Source organism: Xylocopa sonorina, chromosome 7, assembly GCF_050948175.1.
Source record: "Xylocopa sonorina isolate GNS202 chromosome 7, iyXylSono1_principal, whole genome shotgun sequence".
NCBI lineage: Eukaryota > Metazoa > Arthropoda > Insecta > Hymenoptera > Apidae > Xylocopa > Xylocopa sonorina.
In genome coordinates, this window is record NC_135199.1 from 12,051,742 (window position 1) to 12,073,715 (window position 21,974).

General features: G+C 53.3%; 1 protein-coding gene across 4 annotated transcripts in view; it reads right to left on the minus strand.

The window, feature by feature from the left end:
• Positions 1-21,974, minus strand: part of Ubx (ultrabithorax) — a 276,625-nt gene that overhangs the window by 137,419 nt on the left and 117,232 nt on the right. For 2 of the 4 annotated variants that reach the window (XM_076897960.1, XM_076897957.1), the window contains one exon: positions 18,805-21,112. The exons of 1 other annotated variant lie outside the window; for it this stretch is intronic. The gene's annotated coding sequence lies outside the window, so the exon portion shown is untranslated. Of the gene's footprint in view, positions 1-18,804; positions 21,113-21,974 lie in introns of those variants that run through there. One more of the 4 variants, XM_076897959.1, reaches the window with a different exon arrangement.

Here is a 21,974-nt window from a genome sequence, read left to right on the forward strand (position 1 = left end):
CACCGATCGAGTCGAAACCGAGCGCGGCAGCCTCGGGACGAATCGCAGAAGAAATCGTTCGGGGGATATAATTAGCCGGGAGCCGGGGCCGGACACGGTCGGCCGTGAATGAACGCGGTCGCCGCGGTGCGTGCGTGCCAGCAGGTAGAAACCCGCGCGCGTCTCTTAGGGTGGATTCAATTAATCAAAGCCGCGTCGGCCTGGCCCGCTGCTGATTACTCTTGCGATGCACTTAGTCGCGTACATGCGATTACACGCCGTGAGATAGACAGATGAGGCTACGTGCCCGTAGTTAATCTTCCGCGCGTCAAACGGTACAAACGACACGGGAGTAGAAGGTGAGCGAGCCCGGAGTCGAACACGCGGCCACGTACTTACATACACGCCGAGGCGTCCGCGTCCTCCGCGCGAGCGCGACACTCGCGTACGCGCCTACTAGAGACCAGCGTCTCCTCTCCGGGTGATGTAGAGCTCTAATATGCGAATGAATTAACCAAATGGAGCCGTACACACCAGGCCCGCCGCCATCTCGTCGCTAAGCTCTAGAGACGCCTCCGCGGTCGTTGCGTTTCCGTGTCGAAGATCGATTCTCGCGCGCGGTTCTCCACTTTTTCGTTCGACCGACTCGACACAGGCCAGCTTGACGTTCGAGGATATTTAGTGCGCGCGCGTAACGAACTCGTATCGACGAGGGGTTGATGCCCGCTTCGGCGATCTCTTTTCTTTTACAGCTAAAAAGCTCCGAGTAAAAGTATCTTTCCATCGAGGAGTGGAAAAATTTCATAGCCGATCGATTGGTATTCGCTGTCTGTACAGTCACGGGCGATGATCGGTCGAACGGCTGGAAGGTCTTCCGTGACGAGAGTGTTTCCATACAGCGCGCGAATAGACGGCGAGAGGTGCGCGCTCGCTAAAAGGGAACCGTTTTCAAATCGATGCGACACTTTTTTCCGCTGATATATCACCGGAAGCCGCGGGAATGGCGCGCAACGATATCCATCGTCCGTATTTATTTATTTGCGCGCTTCTCACGTTAAATGTACCATTTGCTCTATTCGTTCGGTCTACAGAGCGCAACGTTGTATACGGGCATTTTTCCATCGGCCGGTGTCCTCATCAATTAAGGCAATATTTTGATCGGCCAGGAAGCGAGCCGGAAGCCGCGGCGAAATCTATGCGGGATTAATTAATAGCCCGGCCGTTTATAATTTACGCATCACACACACGGCGGACGATAAATTTTGTACGGCGGTGCGCGCACGAGACACCCGTGACAATTACACACGCCCACGGTAACGGAACACTTTAAATCGTCCGCGTGCGTAGAACCGGCCGTGCTCGTCTACGCGACGAGCATCGAATTCGACGATCGAAGACAGGCCCCACATACTAAAAGGCGCTGCCTCGGACCTGGTTTACGTAGCCCTGGCACACGCTCGGTTCCCCCCCGCGCACCGTGCCCGATCAGGAAATCACGATCGGGAATACCCCGACCGTGCCGTGCCGTGTCGTGCCGTGCCGTGCCGTGCATCCTTTCGGGCTCTCGCCGAGCGAGAGATCGCCGATCGAGGGACCCGATTATCCGACGGATATCGACCGGCCCGATTATCGATGCCATCGGTGCTAAGTGAAAAAAAACCTGGACGCGCCATCAATTTTTTTAATTGCCCCGCATACGCTCGCGCCTGTGTTTGATGGTCTAAATTACTCTTCGACGCTGTTTTGTTCCCCAAATTCTAATGGCTTTTTGCCTCGTCGGCTATTCCGCGTTCCGATGGAAATTTGCAATTGTTACCGGCCCGCGCGTACTATAATTCCTTAATTTCCACAATATTTTATCGTTGCTCTATAGAACGGCGTATCGCGGATCGTCTATCTTTACGCGTCCAGTTTTCACTACGCCAGAGTCGCTCGGTGTCTAACGCGAGTATCCAACGCGGCAGAGGTGAGTCACACGACGTGGCCCTGGAATTATCGGGATCGACAGTCGAACGTTCAAAGCAAGTTCCATCCGCGAGTTTAGCATTAATGAGCGCGAAAGGTGGGCGAGCACGAGGGAAGAAGCGAGTCATGGAAGATGGCATAACGAAGACACAGTGCCGGCTGAGGAGGATGCGATGGGAAGGCATCGGAGCGCACCGGCGCCCTGGCTCGGCTCCGTCGAGGCGCCGGCGTCACTTCCGCCCTCGCTCCTACTCCGACTTCCTCGAGCGGGTTCGCCTCGCGAGCCGAGCGTTCCGCCGTTCCTCGATGCTGGCTCTCGAAACGGCGGAAAAGAACCGGAGCCAGAGAGCCGGGAACGGGGACGGGGCAAAGGCTCGTTCTCGCGACGTGCACGCGCCAAAATCGCGCGAGCCGATTCCAGCCACCGATAAATAAATATGAGACGCACCGGCTAAACAGCTCTCCGGTTGTTGATCCTGCCCACTGGTATAAATCAGCGCGGCACCGCTTCGGGATTCGACTCGCGCGACCCCGGCTCGAACTTTCCGGCCCGTGGCGTGGCGTGGCACGGCGTGGCGTGCCCGTGCCTCGTCCCACCGATACCCCCGCCGCCGCGTTTTCGAATTCCACGCCGCGGCGACATCGCGCACACCCGGACCCTTAGGATTCCGATTTCGTGCGCCGGTTCGCGCGTTCCGAATACGCCTGACCCAACCTCTTTAGCCTCTTTAGCTCGCGAATTCGCGACGCCGCCTGTCGTACGCGTCGAACGGATCGGAAGCGTTCGAAGCTTCGACGATGGAGTTTGCTGGCCAACGGCAGAATCTCGATTCGAGGGAGGCCGCGAAGGGTGACGATCGCTAATTGGACGGGCTCTGCTACCTCCGGGTCGTTGTAAAATTCTTCAGCAATCCCGTAAGTCACGCGGCTCTCCCTTACTTATTGGAGCTCCGCGAGCGCTCCTCCAGCCACCCCCGAAAAAGGGACAATAATCGAGAGGGTTGGCTTTTAAGATATAACGCAGGAGACAGAGGGACGGGGGATGACGGTATTCATAATTTCACGCGAGCTTATTGCCGTCGGTTATTTATCCTCCCGGCTCATTCCATATGCAGCTCGCGCCTAAGCGCCGCGATTCTGTTCCGCGCCTCGGTCTCGTTCTCCCCAGTGGCCGCGAGCGCGCCCGTTTCCTTGCCAGATGACTCACGACGCCTCCGACCGGCTATGTCACGACGCAATTTCAAACCTGGCTATGGGTCGAGCCCCTTGCGCGTCGTTCGACCAATTATCAATCGATTACCACCTCCTTTGCTGCCCTTTACTAACGATAGTTAACGAATAAAGTTACGGAACCATCGCGATCTTAGGACCGATCTAGTTTCACTTTTGGTAAAAGCGAATTAAAAACGAACCGATCGGTCGATAAGCAGCGATATCAAGATCATTAGTCAGCGACGCGATTCTTTGCCGGATATCGGTTATTTATGACCGTCCGGCGGAAGCGCGGGCCGATCCGAACGGTTTCCAGGCAGATTTCGTAGGCCTCGCTCGAGGACGATACGAATATTCCCGGGCAGTTCAGTGGCCAGATAGGCCGCGCCGCTCCCGTACGTACTCCGCGCTGGAACACGAAGGATAATCCTTGTGGATTATTGCGGTATCACGTGGGTCCATACGTGCTCGCCCGGTAGGATGCCCTAGGACGCCGCGTATTCGTATGCCGTGGGATACACCTACGTGTTTGTATCGTACCGGCTCTCCATGGAAACCCTTGCTAGGGGCCGGGCCTGCTGCGATACCCTAATTCCTAAATCTGTCGCCATAAGTCCTCGTTACAATAAATAACCCGACCGGTGTGTGTCTGGGCTTGCGCCTCCTACAGTCTTCTCCTCGGCTACCTTTCGGCTAACCGTGTCCCCGCACCAACGCCGCTTATACCCCTATACACGCGCGCACTTTGTTCCTCGTAGATCTTTTCTATAAAGACCCGTTGCGCCACGGACACCTCCGATTTTTACGGCGACACGCCGCGGGAACCAGACCCCGTTTCAGCGAAAACGAACAGGAAAGATCGTCCGGTCCTCGACAGCCCCGCGCGCGCGCGCGCGCGCGCGTCACCTTCTCCAGGAGGACGCACCGGTCGTTCGTCCAACTACTCTACGCGACAATTAGCACCGTCTCTTTTGATCGACGAAGCTTCCTCGTACGACTGTTACACGAGCGAGCCATTCTACGAGTGGTTGTACAAACATCGGCTATCTTTCCATCGCGTTACATGAATTCTTGTCGCGCGGAGACGGCGGGGGCTACCCGTAATTGATCGGTGAAACTGGAACGCGGAGGTACGCGAATTACTCGCTCCCGGGCGTGCAGGCCGAGTAGGCTATCGATGAAGACATAAATTCCTGTACGCCGCGGACGGATGGCTAAGATGATAAACAGTTAGTAACCAGTTGTGGTTATAACCGAAGAATGAAAATGAATGGAGAAATACGTCATTAATAATGGGTGAATGGAATTTATGCCTGTCGTGTCAATTATATCTTCCTCGTGCGCTCATAGAGTTTTGCTCGCCCCCGTGATTTATGATCCGTGTTCCTTGCGCGCAGCCGTGCGCCGCGATTTATAATTTCTTAATATAATATCGCGCGCGAGGGCTGCGTTTCTTTCGCGTACCGCGAGAACGAGGTCCGGGCATCGGAATTTCGCCGGATTCTTTTGTCGCGCAGTCGCCCAGTCTGCCCAGCCGCTTTCCTCCTCGTCCCTCCTGTCGTTTTCTACCTTGCGAAGGAAAAAAAGACTTTCCTCGTTTCTCGTCTAAGGTCGCCGATATTTGATTTACGACGCGCAATTACGCTCGAGCCAGGTTGCGCCGGACGATCCCGTAGAACCGCCTTCCTCGCCTTCCTCCTTCGACCTCGTCAGCCCCGGTGATCGTTGCGTCTCATTTAAAGGCGGCGATAAAAAACGCTTGCCAAGCGTGAAATGATCCGTTCTATAAATCCTAATAAACGTCTACCTGCCCGGTGCAAACCGGGCATAAATAAAAGAGGAGGCCGTTCTGTTCGGGAGAGTATCGCGAAGCTGCGATCGGTCCGCGCGTCCGCACCATCGCGGCGTGTGTGCACGCGCGTCACCCCGCGCTGGGTAACGCGCTTGCGCGCGCCCGCACGGCTTCATCATGGACGCTGAAGAATAGAGCGCTTCGTATTTGCCCGCCGGATACCCGGGGGCGAAGAGGGGAATAAACGCGAAAAGATGCCGCCGGGAGATTGATAACCGGATGGGAAATTGCATTTTAAATACGCGATGGTAAACAAATCGATAAAACTATTTGTCGACCGTGCGCCGACAACGATGCATTGTTCTGTAAAAGTTCCTGCGTCGACGGCCTTTTTTTTGTCCCAACCCCCCTTTCCCCCCTCCCCGGCTCGACCATATGGAAGCTATGCATGGATGTGAAATTTTTATTCACCGTTTGCCTGGACGGCTATCAATTTCTCTAAGGAAACTAGTAGTATCCGTGTTGCAGCGATAAATTTTTCTGCTAATCGAGCCAAACAGGGTGCTCTGTTCCTCTCTTCTGGTGCCCACCCCTGCGATTGTACCCGTGGATTTGATAGGCAATAAAATTGCTTCGGCTCGCGTAGATGATGCATCAATCTGCCGGCTAATTAACGATCTCGCGAAGTCGATAATTCGAACGACCACGAGCTGGCATGCGACGAAAGTCGGAGAGATACGAGCGTCATCGAATCGCGTCGCAAAAGTGAGGGCAAAAAGTGCTCGATATAAAGACGCGGCGGCCGTGGGCAAAGAGGCGAAAAGAAGAACGCGAAGAGAAGCAAAAGCAAAAGGCGGGTCGAGAAGGAGAGCGTTAACAAAAAGAGAGGAAGCGAGAGGAGGAAAGGAGGAAAGAAGGAGATGTATTTCGAAAGTGTACGAGGACAAGCCATTAAGGGGTGGGAAAGATGGTGGTGCGAGGGGAAACGACGGGGTAGAAGTAGCGCGGAGGAGGAGGGAGGGCAAGCGGCACAGCGGAGGATGAAGGCAGTGGGGGTGTGCATTGCGGATTTATTCCCGCCAACACATTCATCATGGCGGATTTAGCTGAACCCGTAACGCATTGCCGTGGATATATATCTGCTTCCATCCCCTCCACGCGCACCTTCCACCGACGTCCCTCCTCACCGTTGCCTCTCATCCCAATTTCGACCCGATTCTCATCGGTATAGCCCGTACCCTGACAAAACCTCTCTCTTTTTCAATTCGACTTCTCCCAACTCCTTTCCGCGGTGTGGCAAATTCGGCAAAAGTGTCGATCGCGTTCCGTTCGCGATTCGACGTTACGGCAGCGACGCATATGGCCACGTTAACCGTGGGACGGAACGATCCCGCGGAGCCGTCCGTGGAATCCGCGTAAAACATTTGCCAATATTTTCCCTTACACGGTCGATTCGACGATGTACCGTACAGATTGATGAGATCCGTCCGCCGCCCCTGGGCTGCTTCGCGATTTGGAAATGATTGATCAACGCGGACGATTTACGAATAGTCCGCGCAAAAATAGTGCTGGCTTTTAAAACACGCACGCGACGCCGGACATTGTGCCACATTGCGCGTTCAATCGATAATGTCCGACGCGGCGTTATTCCCGCGATCTGGTAAATCGTGCGACTCCCCGAAACATCTGTTTCGGGTCCCCGCGGCGCGGATGTCTTTTAAATCTGCCGAATTCTAGAGACCTCTCGAAATTACCGGATAAATCTTCATATGACCCCAGGCGTAGGGAAACATCGGCTAAAATGTCGCGAACGATTGAGATTTACACGGTTCGTAGAGATAGACCGTAAATAGGTTCTTTAATGGATCCTCGGTCGCGTTATCAACAGCTGATCGCAATGCATCATGCCGCGGCGTTGACAAACCCCGTCCGGCCACTCTTCACCCTTCGCGGCTCCCTCCGTGCTGCGCCACGTAGATACGATATTACAGGGATCGGTATAAATCTATGGCTCATCCATCTACATTTTATCCCCGGAGAACTAGAATACTCGGACGGGAAGAGACGGGGGCACGCGCGGCAGCTCGAGCAATCGAACTGCTCGAGCACAAACACCGTCGACCGATCGGGTCCTCCTCTTCTACGTGTACCCACGCGACGGTCCCCGGTTCGTCCTTTCTCCCTGGAGACGGTTCGAATCCGATCTCCACCGCGAACACCCTCTCGCCCACCCCCCCGCGTCTTCTCTACCATCCTCGGGCATCCCCTATCGAGATTCCAATAGCGGCCTTATCGAAGGCTTTGTGCGATGAAGGATCGCAACCCACCGCCTCGGCCACTTTCCCGCGGTCCTCTTCGATATTTCACCTTTATTATCATATTTCAGGTATTCGCAATCCATTTTTCATCATAAGAACGGGCCCGTTATTAACGGGCGACGGAGGACGATCTATGCAAGAACATATTCCCTTAAAGGATGGACCCTCTCGCGTATGTACGCCCGTCCCTTAGCCGTGGCGACGAACAAGAATTACTTTGACCCAGTTCTCTTTACCAGAGACGGAGACAACGTCGCTCCGTCCGGAGAGCAGAGAGAAAAAAAAAAAAGAAGAGCCACAGCAAACTTCCGTCTAAGCGGATACGAGACGAGGGTGGAAAGTGCGTACTTACGGTCACCGGATTATTTCGATTCCATTTCCGAAGCTGCGCTCGCGTCGATCGGTTCGCGGCCCCCCACCGAGATCCACGGTTTTAGCGGGCGAACCGGGTGAAAAACGACGCGACCGCTGAATTTCCCGGGGTTATTTTACAAATATGGCGGACGAGTTAAGCGGGCCGAGCGGTTAGCCCGAAAAAACATCGGGTAACTCTTTCGGGTACCATGGTGCGTGCAATTGTTTTATGGTGACGCAGAAGTTATGTCACTGCCGCTTTAAAAAGCCACGCGATGAAGTATAATCGTTGCGAAGAAAATTACAGAACCACCGAATTACCTTCATTTTCCGGTTAAAAGTATAAAATATTAGAACGTTACAACGATACCGGTGCTGTTTAAACGTTTCTCGACTGTTGTCCGCTCGTTTCAACCCGTCCGTCATTTCCATTCAAGTATTCAGCGTTCGTTGCACGGCGTCCCACAAGAAACGCGCGGACGAAACGATCGAATTCGAGGTGCAGAAATTGTTTCACAAAGGGAGAAGGGATTGCGAGAAAACAGCCGTCGAAACGGATCGAAAAATCTGTGACGCGTCGAGAGGAGCTCCGCGTACTGGTCGCGAACCGACGCGTCAGCCTCGAGTTATCCGCGGTTAAAAATGGCCGCAGGGTGGGAATGCTTGTACATTGGAAAAACTTGCTCCGACCTATTCCCCCGTCGCTCGAACAAAGTGCGATTCACCATAGGACAACAGCTGTTCCGAGCAGCTATTGCGCCAAAGACGAGGGGACGAGACGACGCTTCCCCTCCGCTTCCTCTGTCTCGTTCTGGCCCAGCCACGGTTCAGAAAGATGGCTCTCGATTCCACCGTTCGAAGGAAAACGATATTTCTGTTTGTACTTGGCTAGTGACGAACGCGGTGTCAGGAAGTTCTAAAATCGGACGAGATCGTTTCCGTTGGTAATGGAACCAGTGACGAGTGTTTGTTGACGTTTTAACGCGTTCATGGCCGCCCTCGACAAGGGTTGGACGTAGCGCGTTATGGCTCTGCGACCGCCATGGCGTTTCGGAAATGCTTCGCTCAGCTCGTTTTACGGTTCAAGTCTAGTTTCATAGCTATTTATGCGGTTACGTCAACGCGGAAGGAAATTGTAAAAGCATTTAGTGATTACGGTGATTAGTGTTGTAGTGAATTGCGGTCTCGACGATAACGGAACGGATAAGCTATTTTTAAAACCAGGACGAGTGATACGTGTTTAAAAAAAATTCTGCTTTCTCGTACTAGGTTCGCGATGCAAATAACGCGAGAGTAAATACGTAGACGGTGAAAAAGAAGAAAAATTCATCTTGTACAATGGCGGAGAAGAAAGCTGCGTACATATCAGTCGTAGGTACACGCGGCGGGAAAAAAAAGCGAGCCCTACGAGACAAAGCCAGTAGTTCAAACGTATACCGTTGTTCGCACAAAACAAATTTCGTTTCGAAGTATCTCACCCTTATTCATACGCGCGCGCTTTCGAGAAGGCCAGCGGTTTTTATCCGAAATTTCCTAACAAAATTGCTGTCACCCATATACGTCCGGGAACGAAGAAGATTGATCGAGCCACGGCAAAGGCGATCCAACGATTTAATAGATACACCACCCCGTCCGTGATTTCGAGGAAGGAGGCGGGGGGGCAAGAAAAGAGGAGGATCCGTCTCTAAATCGCGCTAAAACGCGATGCAAATGCCCGCGGCAGCCGGGATGAATCATTTGTAAGTGCAAACCGTTCAAATTACATTAGGAAGATTCGGAGTCGCGCGAGCGCAGCCGCTTTATACGGGGAATACGAAATCCCCGCCGGTTTCTTGCCGCCCTCCGGGCTGATAAGTTATACGGAGCGTTCCCGAACGGCAAGAGGACTTCTTTCGTTTTCTTTCCGCGAAGTCCGGTTTCTTTCGGTGGCGACGGAAACGCGGCACCGACGTACACCTCCGGTGCGCCGGGGCCCGCGGCTTCCTACCGCTTCTTAACTTCTGCTTTCGTCATCAAACTTTCATGAGGCACCGAATGATACGTCCGTGGAAGGGAGAAGAAAAACTTGCCTCGGAATTACCGCGCGCGTCGGGCTACCGAGTCGAAAATCAGCACGAAGAAACCCCGACGATGGGGCGAGAGAGCCGAGGGACAGGGACGACGACTACGACGACGGGGCGTAGGGGGTGGCGGTGGAAGAAAGGAGAGGCGGAGAGAGATCCCGACCCAAATCCGTGAGACGAGAAAACTTGGCTCGTCGATCAGTCGGCGGAAGGAAGGAAGTTCCGGTACGAGGACCACCGCTCGCCTTCTTCTCCTTGTGTATCTTTGATGCCTCTCCCTCTACCTCCCTCTCTCTCTCTCTCTCTCTCTCTCTTCGTCGCTCGCCGCGCGGAGTTCTGCGTTGCTTTTGCTCGCGTTCGCCTCGAGGCTCATTTTCTTTATTTGCGAGCCAGACGAGCAGCGCACCGAGGAATCGAGTACCGAGTGGAACGATTGTATCGTGCCGTGCCGCGGCTAGAACGAGGAGACCGTACCGAAAGATCGAGAAACGTCAGAACGTCGAACGGACGGCGATTTTATTATCCCTTTTACCACCTTCCGGTTGCAACCTTGCTCGCCGCACACGCCAACCGCAAATTATGTGCTACCTCGAGGAGAACGTTCGAGTCCGAGTTGAAATCGAACTGTGTTGCAAATTGCAACCTTGCCAAGTGACGAAGATGCACACAGGGGTAATTGGAAAATTGAACGCTGAAGATTGTAGCGATGCAATTTAAACCGAGCCGTTTCACGATGTTTTAAATTACAATAATTTAAAGCCAATAGGGGATACGCATCGAAATGAAAGAAACTCTTCTAAATAACTTATCCGATGACTAACCGGCTCGCAAACGTGTCTCTCCGCGTGGACTTGGCGGTAGGCGCGCGATGTCCGGGGTCGCCTCACCGCTAAGGTGGCGAACGAACGTCACCGGTGTGCATTCAGAGAGCGACGTCGCAGCCGGGATCTGGAAAGCCGTCGTAAAGAATTCGAGGCGCAATACGTCGGGCAGTGCGCGTCTAACGATAAATCATTTTCCGTGACAGGATAGGGGGCGGGCGTTCCACGAAGGTCGGTCGCTCGCGCTAACCCGCGCCGGCGACGGGCGTCGCTCGGTATCTCCGTCCGGCCATCAGCATTTTCCAACTTGTCTCACGAATTCCCTACCGCGTGCGCCCTGACGTAAGTAACAACATATATAAAAGTAAGTGACTCGGCTCTCTCGCGTCGCGAGGCGGTGATGCAGGGTCCCCGCTATCTGCGGAGTCTATCGGGCAGTAAACAGCAAGCGGCAGATAAGGCAGGAGATATATTATAGACTCGGTTGGTCGTCGTAGCGGCGTGTATATACACGGGACGAGGAGAGGGCCAGCCAGAGAGCAGCTAGCGGAGAGCCAGAGAGCTAGGTCGCCTCTAGGAAACGCGCCACCAGCACCCGACCAACAGTCGCGCAGCCTCTCCGGTTCGAGTTCCATCGCGCTCTATATATCTCCCTTCGCTCTCCATCTCTACTCCTTTCCTTCTCCTTCCCCTTCTTCCTCCCTTTCGTTCTTTCTTTCTTTCTTTCTTTCTTTCCTCCTTTTCCCTTCTTTCCTTTATTTCTTTTTTTCTACCTATTTTTTTCCGTCGAGCTTCGCCCCGGTAAAAACGCCAACGGCGTCTGAATAGTCGCGCGGAGGACGGAAGTCAGTTTGCAAGCCAAGCATGGGGCGGCGGCGCCGAGCTACCCCTTATTTTCCTCCTTCTACGTCGCTAGCACGAGTAGCTGTTCCCACACCACCGAGCCCACCCCCGATACCAACCGCCATTCTCTCTTCCTTCTGCCGCTTTCCTCCACGTTCGCCGCGTTCGCCTCTTCTTCGTTCATCCCTCTTTCGAACCGAACCCCTTCTTTTTTCTCTCGTCCCTCGCCCGGCGAAGCGCCGGCTTTTCTTTCGCTTCTCTCTCTCTCTCTCTCTCTCTCTCTCTCTCTCTCCTCTCGCCTTTTCTCCTCTTCCTCCGGGCGAGCGAACGTCGCCTCCTCTCGATGCTCGAATGCTCGATGCTACAATACATCACGTACACGTTGTTGCCGGTTCACCTTTTTCCTCCTTTTTTCCCGGCTGCCCCCCTTACGCTTCGCCCAGCCTCTCCTGTGGCGGCCGGCTTTCTCCTGCTATCGCCCGCTCCGATATCGCTTCCTCTTCGTCTCGGTTCCATCCATACTTCTTCTGCCGTGGCACGGAGACGCGTTGTATTCGCGGCGCGTTCATCCCTCCGCCAGACCGCGGCGAACGCGGAAACGCAAGCGCCGCCGGAAAATTTTCTCCTGCTCTTGATTTTTGGCCAGCTGCCTCGAGTACCTCGAGAGTATCTTTGAATACACTGAATATAGAGATCGCGTTTTTCGCGAAACGAAGAGCGAAATGAGCGGCCAAGATAACTAGAAAATGGACGTCGCACGCAGCAGAGTAGGAACGAATAGTGGGGCGTGCAAAAGTCACGGCGTGTCGAATTCCCGCGTTCCACTCGCGCGGCCGAATTTCGTCACGGTTCGCGCCCGACCATAGGAAATTATTAAACGCGCTCGCCCCATTCGACGAAAGGGTTGGCCTTTATTTCTGCGTTAGCAGAGAAACGCTGCCAGCCGGCCGGGCGAGTTATTATACCGTTGTCAGATACCATGGCACCCTTCGTCGATCTGCATAACCATCGCCGTTGCGGCGGTTTCCCCTGCAAGGGCCGCGCGCCCGTCGCTGCCCTCCTCCCAGCCCTTTTCCACCGCTGGAAACCACTCAATAGAGGCGCGACCATCAGCCAACCGCAAAAGCGATTACAAATTAACGTGCCGCTTCTTCGAGTTTATTACGGAACGACCGGCCATATAACGCCGCCTCTCATCCCCCTTTTCCGCGTTCCACCGGCTCGTCTCCCCCGGGGGCCGACTACAATTATCGTGCCTTTTGTTTCGCAATCGCCGCCGCGGCTTCTCCTTTTTCCCTATCCCCGGGGCGAGTGAAATTCCGCTTATTTTTCAACCTGCTCCCCAGTGTCGAGTTTGCCCGGATTGGCCGGTGCGAGCGCCGCGCGTCTCATCTGCCATTCTCGCCCCGTGAATCATTCCCGGTGCGAGCACCGTTTGAATGCGAACAACCTCTTAATCATCGGGACACCAGAACCCGCGAACCTCTTCACCCCGACCCCCTCGAGTATTCAATGTAGGAATCCATTTCGTCCGAAGGGTTCGACGCGGAGGCAACGTGCTACTTCGCCGGTCAATTACACCTCGTCTTACTGTTCGCGCGTGTTCCCAACGCGCGATCGAGGGTGCCCACGAGCGGCGCACAACTTCCGAATCCGCGGTTCCTCCCAAGGACTCTGACGCGAATGGCCAAGCGGCGAACGTTTCGGAAGGAATCCGGAAAAAACGAGACGCAAACCGGCAAAAAGCTACCACCCGGGTTGCTCTAGATTTACGATGGCCCCTTCATTGGTTCCACGCAAACGCTGGAAATAGAGCGGCGACCACCGAGTCTCGAGACCTCTATTTCGGCTTTACTTCCCGGGGACAATGAGATACCGTTTTTTTCTTTTTCTCCTTGGGCTGGCCGGAGATAAAGGAGCTAACGCGTGACGGGCCGATCGGCGACGTTTCCGCAAACACCCTCGACCGACTTGTCCCGTTAGGTCCTCGATTGTTACAGTTCTGGAAACACCGTGCGTGCCCCGGTTTTTAAGAAGCTCCGGCACGAGGTTCCGATTTACGCGCCGCGGTAACCGCTCCGGTACTTCCACGCTAATAGCCGAGGTCGGCCAGGTAAAATGAACTTGAACTTGGCCATAATAGTCGCAGGTAAATTTTCGACTGTTCGCCTTGCGGACAAGCATGCTTGGGAGTGTTCGTTTTTTGCGCTTCGTATAAATAAAAAACTAGTTTTATGTACTGTAAAATGTACGCAAAGCTGCAGTGGATTTGTTAAGAAACACTGCATGCTTCGTCGTGACGAAGGTAATGAAAATTGAAAGGTCCATTCGAGGTGAAAACCTTCTGGAAACGGCGGACCTGTTCAAAATTCAAGGTTCCAGAGTACGCGTCCCACCGGCCAATGAATCTCGACAAGATAAAAACAGCCGCGTGCTCTGCGAAATACACGACAGCTCGAGGTCAACCTTTATTGCCAGGTAAATCGCGGGCACGCTCTATTTCCTCTTTGTCATGGCCGTAGACCCTGTAGATCGAACGAAACGTAACGTTTCGAAAAAAAAAAAAACTTTAAACCGCGGTGCGAAACGAACAACGCGATATTTGTCGTCGATATCTCGCGGCATTGTCGTCGATCCCCGCTGGCGGAAGTCCTCCGAAGCCGCAGAATGGAACGTCCGAGGTGGACGATACGTCTCGCGTACGGCGTTGCCCGATAACTTAATTCATAATTGAGTTTTGGCGGTGTAACGGACACTCTGCGGCCAATATAACGTCTAATAATTCTAATAATTCGCCGGGTTGGATGCGAAGCCAGCACCGCGGGGCGAGGGTACGGCGTCGGGTGTGGGTGGTTGGCGTCGAAGGGATGGGGGTACCAATCGTAGGGTGAGAACGTTTCCTGGAGCCGTGCCCAGCCTGGAAAGTGGGAAGCGGGACCCGAGATGAGACGGGGAGAAAGAGAAGAGAAGAGACGAACCGAGGCGGACAGGGGCGAAGTGAGGAGAGAACGAGAGGGAAGGAAAGGACGAGCGAGGGTGGGCAGGGAGGGAGTAAGGGGACGGAGAAGAGAAGAGAAGAAGGAATAGGTCGTGGGAGGGTATGGGGGACGAGGAAATGGAGGGAAGGCCAATTAGAGGGCGGGAAGATTTATCTGCGGACGACGGGTGTGCGGATAGTAAGGGGTAGGTCGGTCTCCTCTGCCTAGCGCGCTTGTATTATTCCTTAGTTGGACAACCCCGTCCAAGACAACGACGTGGTCCAGCTGCTATTGACTACATCGGTTTCTAGCCGGATTAATAGCCGCTAATTTTTCGACTTCGTCCATACGAGGAAAGTTCTGGGGTGAGTAAAAATCCTAACGTTGTTAACGATTTTGCAGGCGAATACCGGTAACGAGTGGAGCCATTCGTCCATCGAGAGGTGCGATTCGTTTGCAGGCACGCGTCGTCGAAGCGTCGGGATTTATTCGAGGGAAATTGAAGGGCGACGCTCGCAGAAATAACAAGCCGCGCCGGGGCGAGATGCCGGGCACTGTACGAGCAGTTATTTAGCCGGGCGTTAACTAACCGGCCGCGAGCAGGGACGAACATTCTTCATCGACGATTTCGTGTTCGCCGCGGCCGAGCCTCCCGGCGGCGGCGAGATACCGTTCGTGGAACCGGGAGTCGTGGTAGTCGTCGCTGCTTAAATTATTTTAATAAGAAGCCCTGACATCTTAACTGCCCGGATGGCCAGATCAAAGCCCGTCTGCCAGGTGATGTCAGTTTCTTTCAGTATTTACACGGGAAACAGAGCGGGGCCACGGACCGGTGGACGCGTACACCAGAGGAACCGCGTTATCTTGGGTAGACGGTACTCGGAACCGAGGGCTCGTGCGTCAGCCTCGACATTTTTATAGGCCGGCGCACAAAATTAGAAAGCGTCCCGGTAAAAATACGTACAGCGGGCACAGAGTCTATTTGTACGCACCGGTATCCTTCGATGAGGCTTTACGCTACATTTGCATCGACAGCTGTCCTTTTTTCTACTCGCACCGAAACTATTGCCAACCCCCCTGTTCGCCGTTCCGGCCAATTTTACCGAGCTCGACGGTCGCCCATATATATTTAACAGCTTGCGCTAGATCCGCGGATATACACCCATAAAATACCTATAACCACGCGCGTATACCGTCTCATCCGGTCGTCGCGTATCCGAACGCGACTGGTTCATTCAGAAACTGGAAAACAACGCGCGACACCCATCAACCCTCCCCCCCATCGAGAGTCTCCCGAGACGCAGCAACGACGTGTTAACACGTTCTATCCTCCGTGAAGCAGCGCGAACGAAAGAAAAAAAGGGGGAGAACGGGAAAGAAAAAGGACGAGGAAAGTCCCATCGTGGCTTGCACGGCGCGCAGCACGCACACGCGTGCACGTACACGCTCGCGAAGGAGCGAGTTTGAAAATCCGCGCTGCTCACAGGGAAATAATACCGAGTGACCGAGAGTTACGAGCTGCGAACGCTTATTTCGAACGCGGTCGCGTTGTTAGCGCGCCGTGTAATATCAGCGGCGAGGCGGCAGCGGGGCCGACAACGGAACAGCGGCAGCAACAACACAACGGAACAACAACACAGGGACGCTCGAGCTCGCCTCTGGTCTCGTCTCCCAGTGGCTCACGCCGCGCCGACCGACCGGCCGGGGCCCGCAGTTCGTTTCCGTGTTGTTACATAATACACGCTGCGGTGCGGTTACGCGGATGAGGGATGAGGTGCTGCGTTGCCTAATAACCCCCCCAGCCCCACCCCACCTCTACCCTGCCGCAACGAAACCCTCGCAGCCCCGGTATATTCGTGCAACCTACTCTCGCACCCCCGCGGCCTGGCTAAGCGCGAGCAAGATACGTTCGCGAACACGAGAAGGATCCTGCGAGAGAACACACGCGCCGTGAACCGCGCTACGAGTACGCCGCTGGAATACGCTTAAGCCGGGAAGAGAGAGAGAGAGAGAGCAGGTCGACGGTACTTGTGTGCGCGTGTACGCGTACAAGCGTGTACGTCAGGACAGGACGAGCTCCTCCGCGTTTGCCAGACGTATATACACAGAGACGAGCCACGAGCGGAGGAGCGCGAAGTAATTATATGAGGGTGGAGCACGCTACGACTCGTCTACACCTAGCTGCGACCAGCTAACGTGCCTGCGAGGAACGTGAGAAATGTGTATCAGGATTTTGAGCTTCAGAAACCGGACCGAGCGTGTTCACCGCCGCGGGAGGATCCTCTGGGGTATCTTGCACGCGGAGGAGATTGGGTAAGGAGGAAGATTTAAGTTAGCTGTCTTTCTTTCTTTTTTTTTTGACATTTCAGAATGGGGGGTGAAAGATTTTCCGTCGTGAGATTCTCGTAAAGTATAATTTTTAATCTCTTGGAATCACTGTGCTCGTTTGCAGCGGTTCGTTTCTCACGAGTACCATCGACCCTTGTTCCTAAATAACTTCTATTCTTGTACACCAGCTTCGATCGATTCAAGGACGATCGGTTGGACATGGACAATGTAAATTGTCCGAGATAATGGGATCGTTTTATTTTCAAGAATTCATCATCCATTTGCGGTGGAATACAAAAGCAACGGGGAATCGAGGAGGGCGGAAAAGCAGAGAAGATCGAGCGAAAGGGGAGAAGTTATACATTTAAGGGGGTACATCTACGTAGAGGGGGAGACTTACTGGGATTCAATTACCGCAACGTTTGCGAGGCACGCTATTCCCACACCCTGAAACGGCGGCTACCCTTCGTGCTCCGCGCAGCCTCGCCGCCACCTTTCCATTTCTTCAAGAACGAACAGGTGCTCTCGCGTCTGCTGTAAATTGCGCCCCTGTAATCCGAAGTAAAGCGGTCGTTTTATCCGCGCCAGCCCGAGATGGATGCCCGGTACGTCTTTCGGTAATGGGTGGTGCGCGCGCGCGCGCGCGCCCACGCGATTACGCAGACGGGGCTTTCCATCTTTGATGGAAATCTCGAGGGTCCTTAAACCTCGTCGAGCAATCGTATCCGTCACGGGGACCACCTTGTCTTTTCGCCGTTCTATTCACTCGAACGTGGATGAAACGTCTCTCTCGATTAACAGTGAAGATGAATAAAAACTCAAGAGGAGCGGATCGAACGCAGTTGATTTAAAATGTTTCCCATTTACCCCGAAACGTCCCCAGCGACGATAACCGAGATGAGAGACAAGAGGGCGGAAAATCAACGAAATCGCATTAACAGGTCGGAGAGTGACGCGGAGATCCGGAAGGTGATTAAGGGTGGTGCGGGGGGAGAAGGGTGGCGCGATGCGTGAGGTCACTGGCAAAGTAGAGGGCAGCGGATCGGCGGTGGCCGGCGTTTCGTTCGGGTTCGAACGTAGGTACATAATTCATCGAGCGTGCACCATTGTCGGGAGCTTCATTAATACAAATGGCGTCTGCTGAATTCTACCCCGACCACGGTCCCCTCCCGGCCCGTGCGCGGTCTCGTCGTGCACGATGGTAACAAGGCCGTGTGGGTGTATACGTAAGGCCGGCTACTAGGCGACGACGGGTTTGCTAGCAGCTAGCATCATCCCCCTGGTGCGCGCGGTGGCTAGAACCGGGCTGGCCCGCCACCCCCGTCAGCCAGGAACGGCGTCGAGACGCGCGGGACATATTTTTCCAGTCCTTGTCGACTTTCATGAGGGCGTCTTTCCGCAATAACATATTAATATCCCGGGGCATCGCGAGACTTATGGGCCGTCGTTGAAAGCTCGACCCTGGATCAACGCAGCGCCCGTTAAAGGCGGGACCGCGGCTAGCCGGGGACACGTCGAGGAGGACGCCGATGGCCGCGGCTTAAGCGTCGTAAAGCAACCGTTGCACGTTCGGCACCGCGGACCACCGTCGGGTTATCGGCCAGGAATTGACAACGATTCCACGCGAAATATCTACCCCGTTTCACAGACTACCCCTAAGTCGTGTCTCGGATTTATCGTCCTGGATCGCGGTCGCTGTTTCTCTCTTTCTCTCTCTCTCTCTCTCTCGCTCTCTTTCGTTCTTCGTCGCGTTACGTAACCGCGAAACGTTGTTACGTAATGGAAAAGACGGAACCGTCGCGAGAAATGTGTGGTACCCCACGACGAATCGGTGAGGAAATTTTCATTTAGAGTGCCGTAGACTTGAAGCGGGTCAAGCGCGTCGTTAAGTATAGCAAACTTAGATCCTCGGTCGAGAACGAAAGCATCATTACAGACTTTTAATCGATAATCTATACATTTTCATTCAGTTTAGAGCGGAGAAGAAAAAAAATAGCTACGCAAAAAAGCTGCTAGTTTCTCGGTGAACAATAATGGAGTGTCACAGGGGTGGGAAAATACGGAACGCTGGAAGGAGGGATACGGGAGATCCATGGATGGATTGGTACACGGCCAGGGCCGCGGGCAAAAAAAAGCGAAAAGACGCATTGATCAAGTTTATATCGCATTTATTTTGTTCCTTTTTTTTCCTTAGTAATCGTATAATCAAGGTAATATTACAATAGCGTTCAGAACAGCAACCGCCCCTAGGAAAACAAAAAAAAAAAAAGAATCTCCGTTTCGTTCGTTTACAACACGTTTCACGCGCATAGGCAGCAGGTGCGGCCCTGGTCGCACTCGCGGGTTACATACAATCAGGATCCAAAATTGGTAAACAATTAATACCCTAATATGTTACAAAAAGAGGATGTCTGCGTGTTTGCTTTGCTTCCGTTCCTTTCATTCTTCTCGCCACCATCGGAAATGAAAAAACGTTTACACAAAAATGACGATGATGAATGATGACGATGATGCGGCTACCACTACGCATGGGTACGCCTACCCCTAAGATATAGGCCTATTCGCCTAAGGGAAACCATAGTTTAAAACGTTACAGCACAGCAGAGCGACGAATGCATTCTTTCGATATATATCTATATATATCTATATATACTTTTTTCTCGTTTCCACGTTTGTTCTTCGTTCCATTCATTATTTTTTCTCATATATATTTTTCCATACTTCCCGTTTCACCGAGATCCACAAAATAAATAATTATTAACATTACATTCCTCTTAGAAATACTGCGTTTACCTAATTAACTCTTGCGTGTCTCTTAGCGGCTATTCGTATACATTCATTAACTAGAATAGTTGTTTTACTGCTTAGGATAGCGCCACGCACACTTCGTGTCTGGGTAGGCGTCTATAGGTACTAGGTAGGTACGTACAATGTAATAATCTTGCTCGTTAAAGTCTGCACGGAGTTTCGTTCGATTCTCTAGCGTCAACCGAGAGTCACGAATCGAAGCGATTCAGAGAGAACCGGGGGGGTGGAGGAGGAGGAGGAGGGTGTGGAGGGAAAATTATAAACGAGTACAGCGAAAGAAAAAGGAGGAGTACGAACAGTAAAGGAATTAAGAGAGCTTTCGTCTTTCCTTTCTTTTCATTTTCTTTTCATCTTGTTCCTCGCCCTCGAACGTATTCGACACGGGGAGGAAAGCGACATTCGACTCGTGAGAGGAACGCGCGCGCCCCTTACCCTCTTTCAGCAGGTATCGGGCGCACGCCTCGCATAAACGTTTCTATATATAATATTTAACAAAATTATCGAACATCAACATATATATTTTGTACCGATCGAAAGAAACACGTTCTTATCGACCGCCGTGTCGCGATACGACGTTCACGTCGACATCATTCGCGACTTCGTTCCCCGTCTCTCTAGGAGAGGACGAGCCACACTCGTTAGCGCGGCGAGGCGTACGGCGGCGATAGAAACGTGCTTCTCGTGTCGTTTCGCAGACAATAAAAAAAAAATTAACAAAAACATAACATCAACAGCAGTCGTAGCGTCGACACGCTCTGGAAGGGGTGCGTATCGCCGAGCGTGCGCGATCTAAAAGCGAAACAAATGGAAGGACGCCAACAATAAGTAAACGAAAAACGGGGGGATGATGGTGGTAGTGGGAGGTTGAAAAGGGTAGCAGTATCTTTTTTTCTGTACAATCGATCCGCGAGAAAAAAGTCTGTCACCGGGAGACGCGTCGATAGGCGGAAAAATATCGAATCAACCCCCCCAGGGATGGTTTCGATGAATTTTCGATCGTCGCGCGGGCAACACTCGAGGATACTCCTCTACTTCCTATGCGTTAACTTACTATTTAGTTACCTTCTAGCCTTTTCGTTTACGTATTTAGGTTTCAGAGAGTTGCGCGCCACCCTAACGCACCGTGTACCAGAGGTCGCGGAGCAGGTCTCTGTTAACGCGTTCGCATGGCGGCGTGGAGTCGTCTCTTGGTCGATCTTTCGTGGTCGCGAACCAGAGACGGACGGAGATCGGTTATTCGAACGAGTGGAACTACTCCGTATAACTCACCCCCTCTATCTACACACTACTGCGCCAAAGCAGGGACTACAGATAGAGAGAGAGGCCGGAAAGGGTTCGAACAGGGCGAGGGTGGGACCGGGGCGCTACAATACTAGGCTTGTACGGACGTCAGTGTGCACTTGGATACTGATTGGTCTGCGGGAATATTGGTCAAAGTGAGCTACAGGGAGGTTCCATAGGAGGTGCGGTGGTGATGGTGGTGGTGGTGGTGGTGATGGTGGTGCTGGCGCGCGGGGGAGCGAGAGGCGGGTTCGTCACTCACCGGGTGCAGCATCCGATTCGCCGCAACCGATAAATTGACGATCGACAGATACGCACATCGACCATCTATTTGGCATTACAGAGACAGTGGATGCAGCCTGCCACTCACCTGGAACAGAAATCAGAACGTGCCGGGTTAGGTGACGATGCTGTGTTACGGCAATCCGTTTCCTGATCGAGACTGGTCAGGAGTAGCTTTCTTTTACACATCATATCATTTCTAGCACTCGATACAGTAGCTATTCTGCACGATTTAAAGTATAGGAAAGTATCGCGACGCTTGTACCATCGACTAAAGATTGCGATAAAGAATCTTTCAATTACGTACATATACATATTCCACTGTCATGCTTTACAGAAGTACCGTTAGAAAAGAAATAGAGCAGGGTTGTCAACCAACAAGAAATACGTGGGATAATCCCAGAGCTAATCAGCTCGTGCATCAACATTCTCGTAGAATACCTAAGCATCAGTTAAACCACGTCGACGGTCCTTGGAATATTCTCGTCTTCTATGAACCCAACTAAACTCCCTCTCCCCTCGTCGATTCTCCAAGACTTCTCCGAGCCACGTCGATTCCCTCTCGGCGAGGATTTAAAAAAAAAAATGTCGAACGGAGCCATTGACTCGCAGAAGCGGCGAGGCGAGGGAGGGTGGCGCAGCCGTTTCAAGGTTCCGCGATGTGTCGTCCATAGGTTCATATGTTGAACGTGTCGGGGACACGACGGGTCGGGTGGCCCGGCGCTGGTTCAGCTCCTTTTGTAATGGGATGAATGCACGTGGTGCCTTGTCCGGTTACACGCACGTTGAGCCCGGGCTTTCCTGGTGTCTGTATCTCGGGGATATCGATAGCCCGCGTTAAGAGCGAAGGGGTTGGGCCAGGGAGAGTCTTAGGGTGGAAACACGGGGCGCAGCGCGCATTGCCAATCCGGCACTGCCGGCGTGCGCCATCGCCATCCCCTGGCTCTTCC